This window comes from Triticum dicoccoides, chromosome 3B (assembly GCF_002162155.2).
Source record: "Triticum dicoccoides isolate Atlit2015 ecotype Zavitan chromosome 3B, WEW_v2.0, whole genome shotgun sequence".
Lineage (NCBI taxonomy): Eukaryota > Viridiplantae > Streptophyta > Magnoliopsida > Poales > Poaceae > Triticum > Triticum dicoccoides.
In genome coordinates, this window is record NC_041385.1 from 18,975,303 (window position 1) to 18,987,820 (window position 12,518).

Genomic DNA, 12,518 nt, shown 5'->3' on the forward strand with positions numbered 1-12,518 from the left:
CGCGGTAACCGCTAGCCCAACATTCATACCAAGAGTTTCAAATTTTCTCCCAGAGTTCAATGAGGCATTAGGACTGAAAAACTAAAGTTCTCCAGTTCACTGCTTCTTCAAAACATTCAGCATATATTAGGAGAATCTAACTTTATATATTTGCAGTATGATCTATTGCATTGATGAACATTAAGTCATCGTGTGTGGACACTAAATGATCAATCCATGGAGAGTGCACACTTTGTGGCTCAATCGAAATACGCACCACCATAATTGTTGAGTAGAGAAGTAAGGCCTTGAACACAAAATGATTCTAAAGTTGTGTGTTTAATATAACACTAGATGTCCAAAATATCAGGTTTTTCATTGATAGACATATAGAAGTCGCCACAACTAAAGATGTGACGATCACAGCTTAACAGAGATGACTGAATGAAATGCCATTTATCAGTAAAATAAACACAGGCATCAATCCGTCGAGCAATCATTGAACACCTTAACGGAGCTTTCATTTGAGACATGCTTGGCCTTTATATATTTCGACAGATAGAAGGGCTGCTGGTTGTGGATAAACTATGTTCCGTAATTAAGTGGAGCTAGTAGAATACTTTCCAATGGTCAGCCAAAGAAAGGGTGAATAGGCGATTGCACATTTAGCCACAGGCTACTTGATTTGCAAAAAATAACTACATGATGAATTCATGAACACAAGAACCATAGGTCTGGCTACATTGTTCGGAGTGGGTCTTCGTTTATTTTTGCAGTAGGGATCCTTGGTAGGATCTATATATGACCTGGTGGTTATGTGTTAGGCGTCCATCTTGACCGTAGGTACCAAATGCATCAACAACATACTCTGAGAGCCTATGGAAGCCAAAGATTTCGCCACCAGCTGCAGGAGCTCAAACGGTCTGTCTTCCTCCGTCCCATCAGGTCCGAAAGTACGCCGGTTGCCAACAAAAGCGCTTGAGGGTAAGGATGGCCTGGGTCATCGACGTGTGTGGGAGTGGGACCAGGATGTGTTCCTTGTTAGAGATGCGACTGATCTTTCCAGAAAATCATCCGTTCGGATTTAAGTGATTTCCCATTTATTATCTTTTTGTTTAGCTAATTCCCATTTAATACCTTTTTTCTAGAAGTATTCCAATTTATTATCAAGTGTGACATCCGTTCACAGCCCTCTTCAATTCTATCCATGCGTAGAGTTGAGCCCGCTCCGGCCCAGCCCGTGTGCGGCCTGCAGCCGTACGTGAGGTCAATTTCATCGACCCAGCTATGTCTCCTCCAGGTCATGCCAGCCGCCATGCACAACCAGGTCACGCCGCCGCTTCCCTCAATCGCCTCTGGCTCTGCTTCCGCCATGGCCCCTGCACCGGATGAAGGAGACGTCGGCGTCTCCGTACCAAACGATGTCATCTTCGACATCCTCTCGAGGTTGCCCATCAAGAACGTTTGTCGGTTCCGGTGCGTGTCCAGAGGATGGGACGCTCTCATCTACGGCCCGGAGTTTCGCCCCCTGCACAAGTCCCGCTCCCAGCCGCTACTCATCACCTGCCACGACCAGCGTGTGCAGATGGTGGACATGGTGGAAACGTCGTAAGGGAGCTCATGACAGATGGGTTTTCCCGTGTTCTCCCGACCAGCAACGGCCTTGTATTCACGATCAACGACTGGGACAGCGATGCCAAATTGATGGACCTTGCCACGGGGAAGGTGGAGGTCTTCACCTGCCTGCCGGGTACAGCGACGACAAGGTCTACAGTCCTCGTATGTGGTCCCAGTCCCACCACCCTGTCGGGTGCGCACAAGGTGGTTTGCCTCCGATATAAGACTTGTGAAATCCTCACTTTAGAAGATGGCGCAGGGTGGAGGATGACACAGCCACCCCCACTTCCTGTCAACCAGTATTGACGTCCGGTGGTGATTGATGGCGTATTATATGCTCTAGCATCATCCACACAATCAACAGGTGAAAACACAGACATGGTTATCTGCTTTGACCTTGCGAGCAAGGAGTGGAACAAGGTGATCAAAGGCCCCCCGAAGGTGGGTTTTCAAATGGGGTGGTTCGACCAGATAGGCGAGCTCACTGGCACGTTATGCCTGGTTCAATCAGAGAAGTTAAGCATTGGTCATGGATACGCTCACATATGGAGCCTGAACGACTCCGACAAGAGCATCTGGGGCAAAGCATACACTATCCCCATGGCGTTTCTATACAAATATATTCCGATGCCATTGACGGCGATGCGGGATGGCAAGTTGTTGTTTTACTGCTTATGTACTCAAACAACAACAACGAGACTGAAAGTCTATAATCCACTTGATAGAACATGCATAGATGCAGGTAAGACTCTCGACCACCATGGCGGTATATTTCATTTTTGTAACTTGGATTTGGGGGATTTCATAAGAAATAATGCCATGAATCCTCTTTGTGTATTGTGAACTAGTTGGAGTATTTGAAGGTGTGATAGACAAAGAGTTAGGTAGATAGAAGCAGGCCAGCAACGGCACTCAATATATGTCAGTTACGAATTGGGATTAACTAGAAAGATCATCCTGTCATGCGGCATTGACAAGAGTACACATCTTTTTGCTCTAGCTTAGATCTTGGTTGTAGTTAATTTTACTATTGTCAGCCATGACCTTTTCGTAATAATAACAGAAGAGAACTCTTGAAAGAATACCCACATCTCTAGACAACACAACTAAAATTTCGTCTCGCATAATTTACCTTGTAAACCAGAGAGTGAGAAAGTAAAAGCATGCATGTAAAGAAGCCGCCAACCAGTAGTATTCACTTTCAGTTATGTATATATTTTTCTTCTGCAATGTTCTCATGGGTCTGAAATCTGAGGTTGTGTTTCTCATCTATACTTTGCCTATTTAGGATCCATGGCTGTGTGAAAGATTTGTCTGTTTACAGTTTTTATTAGTTACATACACACGGTGAGTTTGAGGACGTGAAACTTGTCAGGCCACATGTCTAGGCTATCCTTTCATGTTGGTTACCCACTCGCTTGCATGCCCTTTCATGTTGGTGTGATACTCGTTTGTCTCTAGTCAAATCTGGACATTGAAAAAACAAATCAACGATGATGCAATCTACACTAGTGATCCATTCGGCCGACAGGTGTTCCTGCCTTGGTTTGCTAGGGCCACTTCAGATTGATCATCACTCCACGAAAACTTCCAAGACAGGCTACTACTTAGGACTGCCACAAAAAGGCTTGATTCATATATGGACCATTTGACCCAACTTTCCCCTAGTTCCAATTTAAGCCTGCATGTAAAGAAGCCAGGTGTAGTTGTATTGGTACAGAGCGCCCACATCCCTTTTTTTCCTATGGCTCAAGTGGGCCGGCCGATAATCCCTCCGCACTAGTTTTGGGAACCTTCTCCCAACAGTTTGTCTTAGCCTGGTTTCAATTAGTTTTTTTGGGGATTCAGTTTTCTAGGTTTTTCCCTTTTATTTTTTTATCATATTCTTGTACTTTATAATATTATTAACTTATTCAAATTCATGGGCATTACTAAAATTCATGAACTTCTTAAAGTTTGTGAACATTACTACAATTCGGGGACTTTTTCAAATTATATATTTTTTTCAAATTCCGTAAACAATTTAAATTATGAACTTTCTTCCAAATTCTCAAAGATTATTCGAATTCACGAACTATTTTTAAAAAAATTACAAATTATTTAAATTACATGAAGTATGTTCAAATCCATGAAGAATTTTTCAACCTCATGAATAAATTTTCAAATTCATCTTCTTTTAAATCCATGAATTTTTCCTCAATCCATGAACAATTTTTTTCATATTCTCAAAATTTATTTGTAAACCTTATTTCACCTCTAGCATACCCCAACTTATTTGGGACTAAAGGCTTCCTTGTTGTTGTTATTTTTATTATTGTTGTTGTTCTAATGATCAACGGTTTGCGGTCATGAAATCTGAGTGAGCCAGTCAATCTGCAGTTAACGCTTCGCACTACCAAATCTCTTTCTCCAAGCATGAGAGTGTGCCAGTGTGCCAAAGGGACCAAGCGAGTTCGCGAAGCGTACGTGCGCGAGATTTAGCCACGGGCTAGTTGCCTGCGTGCAAGAGCCAACTCGCTAACCGGCGCAGACAGCGCCGATTATGAGGTCTACAACATTCTGAGATATGTTCAACAAATTTCAAGTCTCCTGGGATCTTTTCTTCCACCACAGGGTTTCTAGGCCTGCATGAGAAGCAGTACGTGATACTTGCCTTCTTTTATAGTAAGAGATCATCAAATTTGAGCCCAAGATACTGAATTTAAGCTAGATGGCCAAATCACCAATGGAACGAATATATGTCGCAACATTCAGGATGCAGACAGATGGCTCAAATTAACAGCAGTGCGTACAATGTGCAGTCACAATCATGCGCGTCCTAATTTGTTCATGCAGTAGGATAGGATCGATGGCCTTGGCGATCCATCTTGATGTAGGCACCAAGCAAGTCCATCATAACATAGTTTAGGCGTCCATCTTGATGTAGGTGCCAAGTGCATTCAGGTATGAATCGGAGCGCCCTTGGAAGCCGACGATTCTGCCACCCAATGCCGGGAGCTCGAACGGCGCACCCGCCTCCTTCCCATAAGGCCCGTAAGTGCGCCGATTGCTGATGAAAGTGAGCGATTTCACACTCAACCGGTCACTGATATTCCATAAGTGCCCTTTCACACCGATGAGGTACTCGTCCAACTCTAGACAAATCTAGGCATGACAGAAAACAAAAAAAACTGATGAAGCTTCACTGTCCGCGAGTCGTTTGACTTGTTTCATGAAGTATATTCAAGAGGAACGGACTACAAACAAATGTAAAGCATATTATACCTCTGAGCGTTCTCCACAAGGTTCTCCCCACTCCTCGATATGCTCCTCGCGGCCGTCCCGCTCGTACAGCACCGACATGGCATCGAACGCAAAAAGAATGCGGTGCCAGACAACCACCTTAGTGATACGGTTGACGCCGCGCACGTCCATATCCCAGTCCATGCCGTCACGGCCACCGCAGGGGGCTGTCTTTATAACAGAAACCTTGGGTTGCAAGCCGCCTCTGATGGGGCATGTCCTCTCGTGCTCCACCTTCTCCTGGTAGAGCATCTTCCCGGCAGTGCACCCGTAGACGGTGTTGCGGCAAGCGACACGAACGGACGACAGAATGCGCTCGACGTCGTGGCAGCGGCTGTAGCTGGTACGGATGAAGCACCGGCTGAAGCCAGCGGTGATGAAGCAGGAGGTACATTTGTTCTTGTCCGCGAGGTTGCCGTGGCAGGTCGAGCAAACCTGATGTCCAGCCGCGCACTGTACAGAACAGATTCAAACAATGGAATCATACGAAGTTGAAATGAAGTGATACATGTCTTGCAAGTTCAATCCACTTCAGCAAAGTAGCCTTGTACCTGGTACACTGGAGGTGTGAGCGGATGGAGCCTCCGGGTCGATGCCGACGTCGATGGAGTGGGTGGCGTCCGACGAGCTCCCGCCGTGCTGCTGCTCCATCTGGCCTCTCGATCTCCTTGACTATGCTGGACTGGGCACTGGAGTGGAGTATAACTATGTCTCTGGAGTAGTACAGTATATAAGGATGTGGTTGTGGAAGATGGAGGAGACGTTAAGCGCTTCAGTCTTCTCCGAACTTGGGTTTGACAAACTTGAGTAATCGCAGGTACTTGCACCGAGGAGGCCGCCGGACGCTGGCAGCTGTGATTATTTGCTTTCATCCTTCTCGAGGAAATCACGTTTACTCTCATGTTTGACCCCCATCGGCACACGCGGAGTAGTACTGAGTTCGTACGACGCACATTGTGCAACTTGTATTGCAACACATAACCATGAAAAAAAATTCCTAGTCAAAACTAAATTACCGGTGCGCTTTTTTCTTGACGGAACAACTTTTTATCTATTTATCAACTGTTGAGGATGTACCAAGAACTACAAAAAAACAGAAATTACATATATATCCGTCAAACCACCTAGCGACAACTCCAAGCATTAGAGCAAGCTGAAGGCACACCGTCGTCTTCGCCCCTCCCTTACTAGAGCCAGACAAATCTTGTTATAGTAGACAATCAATAAGACATTGTGCTAAGGCCCCAGAGAGTCATCGCAGCAATAACCGTCGCCAATGAAAAGTAGCATATATCAAAAGGATCCAATCTATAAACACACACGACCTAAAACCGGATTCAAGTGGATCGACCGAAGAGGAACATCAACCGAATCCCATGAAATCCGTTGGAGACACATCTCCACACGCCCTCTAACGACACTAGAGGCACTGCCGAGATGAGGGTTAGACAAAGATAATGTTATTCCATCTTCAGGGACCGTTGTCTCATCGTCTTTCTGAGTAGGACACAACCCTAAACAAACTCAAAAGAACACCTAGAGATGGCGTCATTGCCTCCTCGCCTTCCTCGGTAGGACACAAACCCTACCAAACTCAAAAACACACGTAGCAACGGAGTCTTCACTACCTCATCTTTCTGAATAGGACACAAAACCGTAACCAAACTCAAAAAAACACCTAGAAACTAAGTTGTCGCCACCTCGTCTTCTTCTATAGGACACAAATCCTAACCAAGCTCCAAAAACACCTAGAAACTGAGTCATCGCCTCCTCGTATTACTCTATAGGACACAAACCCTAGAAACGGAGTTGTCGCATCCTCGTCTTCCACGGTACGACACAAACCCTAACCAAACTCAAAAAACACCTAGAAACTGAGTCATTGCCTCCTCGTCTTCCTTAGTAGGACGCAAACCTTTACCCAACTAAAAAAAACACCTAGAAACGGAGCCCTCCCATCGGCAAGGGCTGGGATCCACCGTGTGTACATGGCTTTAAGCCCATAGTAGACGAGGCAGATCGGCGGCGACGGGTGCCGACTGGAGGCAGGGGTACCCCTAACGCATATGCTCTAATACGTCCATTTTGCATCATTTTCTTCTACTATCATTTATAATGTTTTTAATCAATATAACCCTTCGTGGAGCAATTCTAATGCCTTTTCTCTCTTAATTTGCAAGATTTACATGAAGAGGAAGATTGTCGACAGCTGGAATTCTGGACCTGAAAAAACTATGTTAGAGATACCTATTCTGCACATCTCCAAATAAGCTGAAATTTTATGGAAATTATTTTGAAATAAATAAAAAATACTGGAAGAAAGAAATACTAGAGGAGACCACCCAGGTGTGCACAAGTGTGCAATCTATACTATCATATATAGTTGCCTACTTCGCAGGGTTGCTCTCTACAGGTAATTTCCAGAGCAGTAATGTAATGGACTGATGGTGCCACCTTATTTAAGCAGAGCCACTAAGGTTATTGAAGCTTCATATCTCGGTATCTGATAATCTCCTAGCTTGTTCCAAGCTTGGTGGAGAAATTCTAGCATTTTCCATAGTTGTGCCTATTTTTTCCTTCCTGTAGTTTTATGGCAGCTTTTCCCTCACAAGCGTGCAATCTATACTATCATTCCTTATAAATGACATGACTTGTATACCTTAGAGTGAGGGTTGTTTCTATATTAATGAGAATTGCGTTTACTGTGTTTTGATTTTTTTTTCTATTCAATATTATTATGGATCTGAAAAATTATACCCTGAAAGGAAAGTCATGACTTGACTAGCAATCATTAAGCATCTATTTGGACTTAGTTAAGAGTTGAGAGAATATAGAGTTAGCTAAAAACCAAAACCAGTCATTACGCTGGTATCTCAGGTTTGTCGGTGTTGCTTCCTTGCATTTTCGCTATTTCACTATGATAGTGTCGAAAAACGTCTTATATTATAATACAAAGGTAGTATATGTAGTTTAGAAGTTCACCACCTGTACCTGAAAGCTTAATTCGGATCTGAACATATTTGGTTAATTTCCAGTACAGCAATCTGAACATATTTCACTTCATTTCAGACAAATTTATACCTGTAGAAAGCCGCACACATTGGGGGGCGGATTGCTAGTTAGAATCACAGGTTGATTACACGAGTCGGCTCTCAGGATTGCAGACTACCAACATCAACCACTGAAACAAGGGAGACAATATTCAGTTCCAGAAACTAGCTAGTAGGTTGACGGTGACGCAGCCTTGTAATCAGCCCGCCAGCTCCAAGCCATCAAGTAATCAGCCAACTGCTCTGCTCGATCACTGCGTCCACACGTCGGCGCTGTATCTGGAGCTGGCCTTCCTGGCGCGCTTCGAGGCCATGGCGCCGCACGCCCCCACCGGTCCGGGTCCGGCCTGCTGCAGAGCGGCGGCCATCTTCGCGCCGGCGTCCACGACGACGTAGTAATCCATCCGTCTCTTTCTTGGAGAAGCCTTCAGCACAAGAGACGAGGAGGAGGAGGAGGAGGCGCTGGTGGTGAAGCTCGTCGACCTCTTCTTGGGCGGCAACAGCGACTCCTGTATCTGGATGGTGGTGGGGAGGCTGCACCCGGCCGCTAGCTGGAGCTGCAAGCCCGTCGTCGTCGTCGTTGGAGATGGAGATGCCGCTACGGCTCTCTTCTTGGGCGGCAACAGCGATGGATCGATGATGGTGCGGAAGCTGCTGTGACCGGCGGCTGGCTGGAGCTGGACGCCCGTCGTCGTCATCGGAGATGGAGATGGAGGTGGCGCTGCCTCAAGAATTCTCTTCTTCGGGTATGGGAAAACAGCTAGCTAGGTACACCATCGGAAGGAAGGAGGCCCGGGAAGGTATATAAAGGCCGGTCAACGCGTACGTATGCTGGTACCGGAGTAGAGTCGGAGACGGTTGACGACAGTTTCGTTCCGGAATCGGACCGGAATTATTTTTTTGGACATATTTCAGTAATTTAAAAAACTAATTTCAAAACTTTTTCAATAAATTAATTTCATTTTTAAAAAAAAATAATTCATTCCAAAAGTTGTTTCATTTCTTTTAAAAAGCATATTTCAATAATTTCAAAAGGCTAATTTCAATTTAATTAGCGGAATTACATTTAAAATAAGCAATTTCACGTATTAGAACTAATCTACATATGAATTTCACAAATCACATTTCACAAATCTGATAACCAGAAGCGTCAATGTGCGAGAGAGCTCCTAGGGTGCTCAGATCGGCCAAATAAAGCAACAACCAGATAGAAGCTGACAGGTCGTTAACTGGTAGCTGCTCGGTCGATGCAGGTATAACGATTAATCAGTGAATCAGCCTAGTAGCTGGATAAGTCGGTCGATCATTAATCAGTAGATTCAATAGGAAGCTGCTAGCATATATCTAGTTTTTTTTATGTATTATACCATACACTCATGCTTCCAGCATGTAATATACCAAAACATGAACATACTGGGGAGGTAAAATTAAAAAGCCTAGCTATTAAGGAGCGGGATGGGGCTGGAAGGGGTCACGGGCCCAAAATTTGGGCTTTGTTTGCCCACCGGCTAATGGGCCAGCATGGATTAATCGGCCTAACACCTGATTAATCAGTCTAACGGGCAAATTAATCAGTGTGCCAAGTTAACACGATGAATACGTGCTATTCGATTTGGCAACGCTGTGAGTAGCGATTAACTGCCTGTTAACTGATTATTCAGGCGAATTCTTAAACTGTGGTTTTCCTTTCGGTTTTTACTGTTTTCATTTTCTTTATGTTTTTTTTTGTTTCCATGGATATATTTTTTATCTTTCATTTGCTGTATTTTCTCTTTATTGTGATTTTCATTTTTTCCTGTGTTTCTCATTGTAATTTTCGTCGGTTCTCTTCGGTTTAACTGTATTTTCATATTCTTTTCCTTTTCAATGTGTTTTCTTTAATGGTTTCATCAATTTTATTTTTTTTCTAGTTTTATGTGTATATATTTACGGATTTCGCAAGTTTTCATTTTTTTTCTTTTTTCACCACTGACTATTTTCTAAATACATGTTTTAAATTTTTTATACACCTAAAATAATTATTTTGTACATTTTTGACATTTTCTAAATACATGATTAACATTTTTTTGTCAAATTTATATTTTGATGTATATTGTTTTACATACAGTACACATTTTTTATATACATCTGAAACATTTTTTGGTACACACTGAACACTTTATAAATACATAATTAACATTTTTAATTGTAAATTGATTTTCAAAAAATATTAAAAACATTTTTTGCAAATATATATTTTTATGCCTATTCTCCATGCATATTGTACATTTTTTTAACATGTCACAAGATTATTTGATACATGGTTAACATTTTCAACTAAATGATTCATATTTTTTCAAATGTATGTTTTTATGTCTACTTTGTTCATACACTATGTATACTTTTTGTATACATTATGAACATTGTTTTACACACATTTAACTTTTGTCAAAAACATGATTAAGTTTCTTTTCAAATACATGTTTTTGAAAAACAAGTTGACTACATTTCAAAAAATGTTGCTTATTTTTTACAATACTCTGAAGATTTTTTTTTAAATTTCCCCAATTTTATTGTGTATTTCAGGGGGGCTCGCCGGAGATGCGCCGCAGGGGCCTTGCTGGGCTGCGCGGTGCTGCGAGCCGCGAGGGATCTTGCCGGAGATGCACCACGGGGGCCCGAGGAAGAAGAAGCTGGGGCGTTTTTTTTTTTGCTCCAGATCCAACCGCCCGCGCGGCTCGCATCGAGCGGCTATGGCTGGACCGGCCGAAAGTTTCGGCCGGTGCGCCGGCGCCTAGCGGTGCCAAGTGCCGAAGATTCAAATTTCATACAAATTTATACATGTGGAAAGCCGCACGCACTGGGGGCCGGATTTCTGACAAATTTATACATACAGATCACAAATTGATTAACACAAGTTGAGTCTCCGGGCTCACGACAAGACTTTGGAGATGGGTGTGCAGACTCAGGCGACCAACATTACAAGGCAGACAATATTCAGCTACAGAAACTAGTGCACTACGTGACGCAGCCTCTCGTAAACTAGTACACTACCAACATGGCAACATTACAGGGCTCGTAGCCATGAAGTAATCAAGCAGCTGCTGAAAGTCTGCTCGATCACTGCGTCCACAGGTCCGCGCTGTACCTGGAGCTGGCCTTCCTGGCGCGTTTCGAGCCCATCATCATCATGGCGCCGCACGCCCCCCGCCGGTCCGGCCTGCTGCAGAGCGGCCGCCATCTTCGGGCCGACGTCGACGATGTAGTAATCCATCCGTCTCTTCCTCATTGGAGGAGAAAACAGAAGAAGAGATGATGATGAGGAGGAGGAGGCACTGGTGGTGGTGCTCGTCGGCCTCTTCTTGGGCGGCAACAGCGATTCGTGGATCTGGACGGTGGTGGGGAGGCTGCACCCGGCGGCTAGCTGGAGCTGCAAGCCCGTCGTCGTCGTTGGAGATGGAGATGCCGCTGTGGCCCTCTTCTTCGGCGGCAACAGCGATGGATCGATGATGGTGCAGAAGCTGTGCCCGGCCGGCTGGAGCTGGAAGCCCGTCGTCGTCATCGGAGAAACATGGCGCTGCCGGAAGAAATCGTTCCACGATCTCTTCTTCGGGTATGGGAAAATAGGTAGCTATATAAAGATCGGTCCTCCACTTCCGTATGCTGGTACCGGAGTAGAGTCAGAGACGGTCCACGGCGGTTTCGTTCCGAGTACCGTCCGGAATCGGCCGGAAATGTTTTTTTTACAGGATTTCAATAATTTTAAAAACTAATTTCAAATCTTTCCAAAACTGATTTCAATTATTTCAAAAAAACAATTTCGTCCATTTATATAAGTTTCAGTTCTTTCAGAAAACATACATCTCAATAATTTCAAAAGGCTAGTTTCACTCTTTTCAATAAACTGATTTTAGTTCTTTCAGAAAATAGATTTCAATAAACTAACTTCGCACATTTTTAAAAATTAATTTCACTCTTTCAATAAATTGATCTCAATAATTTAAAAAAAACTGGTTTCAACTCTTAAAAAAACATATTTCAATTAATTAAAAGACTACGTTCACTCATTTCAGAAAACTAATTTCAAGTATTCCAATAAACTAATTTCACGTATTTCAATAAAACAATTTCGGTAATAAAAAAACCAATTTGTCTTTAAGAAAACAGTTTCAGTTATTTGTAAGAACCATCACGCATCCCATAATTTTGCCTTGTCCCCATTGTCGATGGTGAATCAGGTATAGGTGTAGAAGAGTTTCGTGTGCATGGCATCACAAAGTTTGCCCATGCCAAACCACAACCTGCTTGTGCCAGTCCATTCAAGCCATGTCCAACGTAACCGCATGCCCTCGCAATTTTTTTAGATGGATAACACCGAGACCCCCAAGGTAGGTGGGGCGGCAGACAGTTTCCCAATTAACCTTGCATTTCTCTCTCGAGGTCCTAACAAGCCGGCGATTCAGGCCCTGAACCAACTGGGGATGCCCCTTCTCTGCAGGAGATCGAAGATGTAATCCTATATAACTAAATCAAAAGCCTTGCGAATGTCCAACACGAAAAGCAAGATTTGCAAATGTTCGAGGGATGAGGAGGTGCCAGATGGCCTGCCGC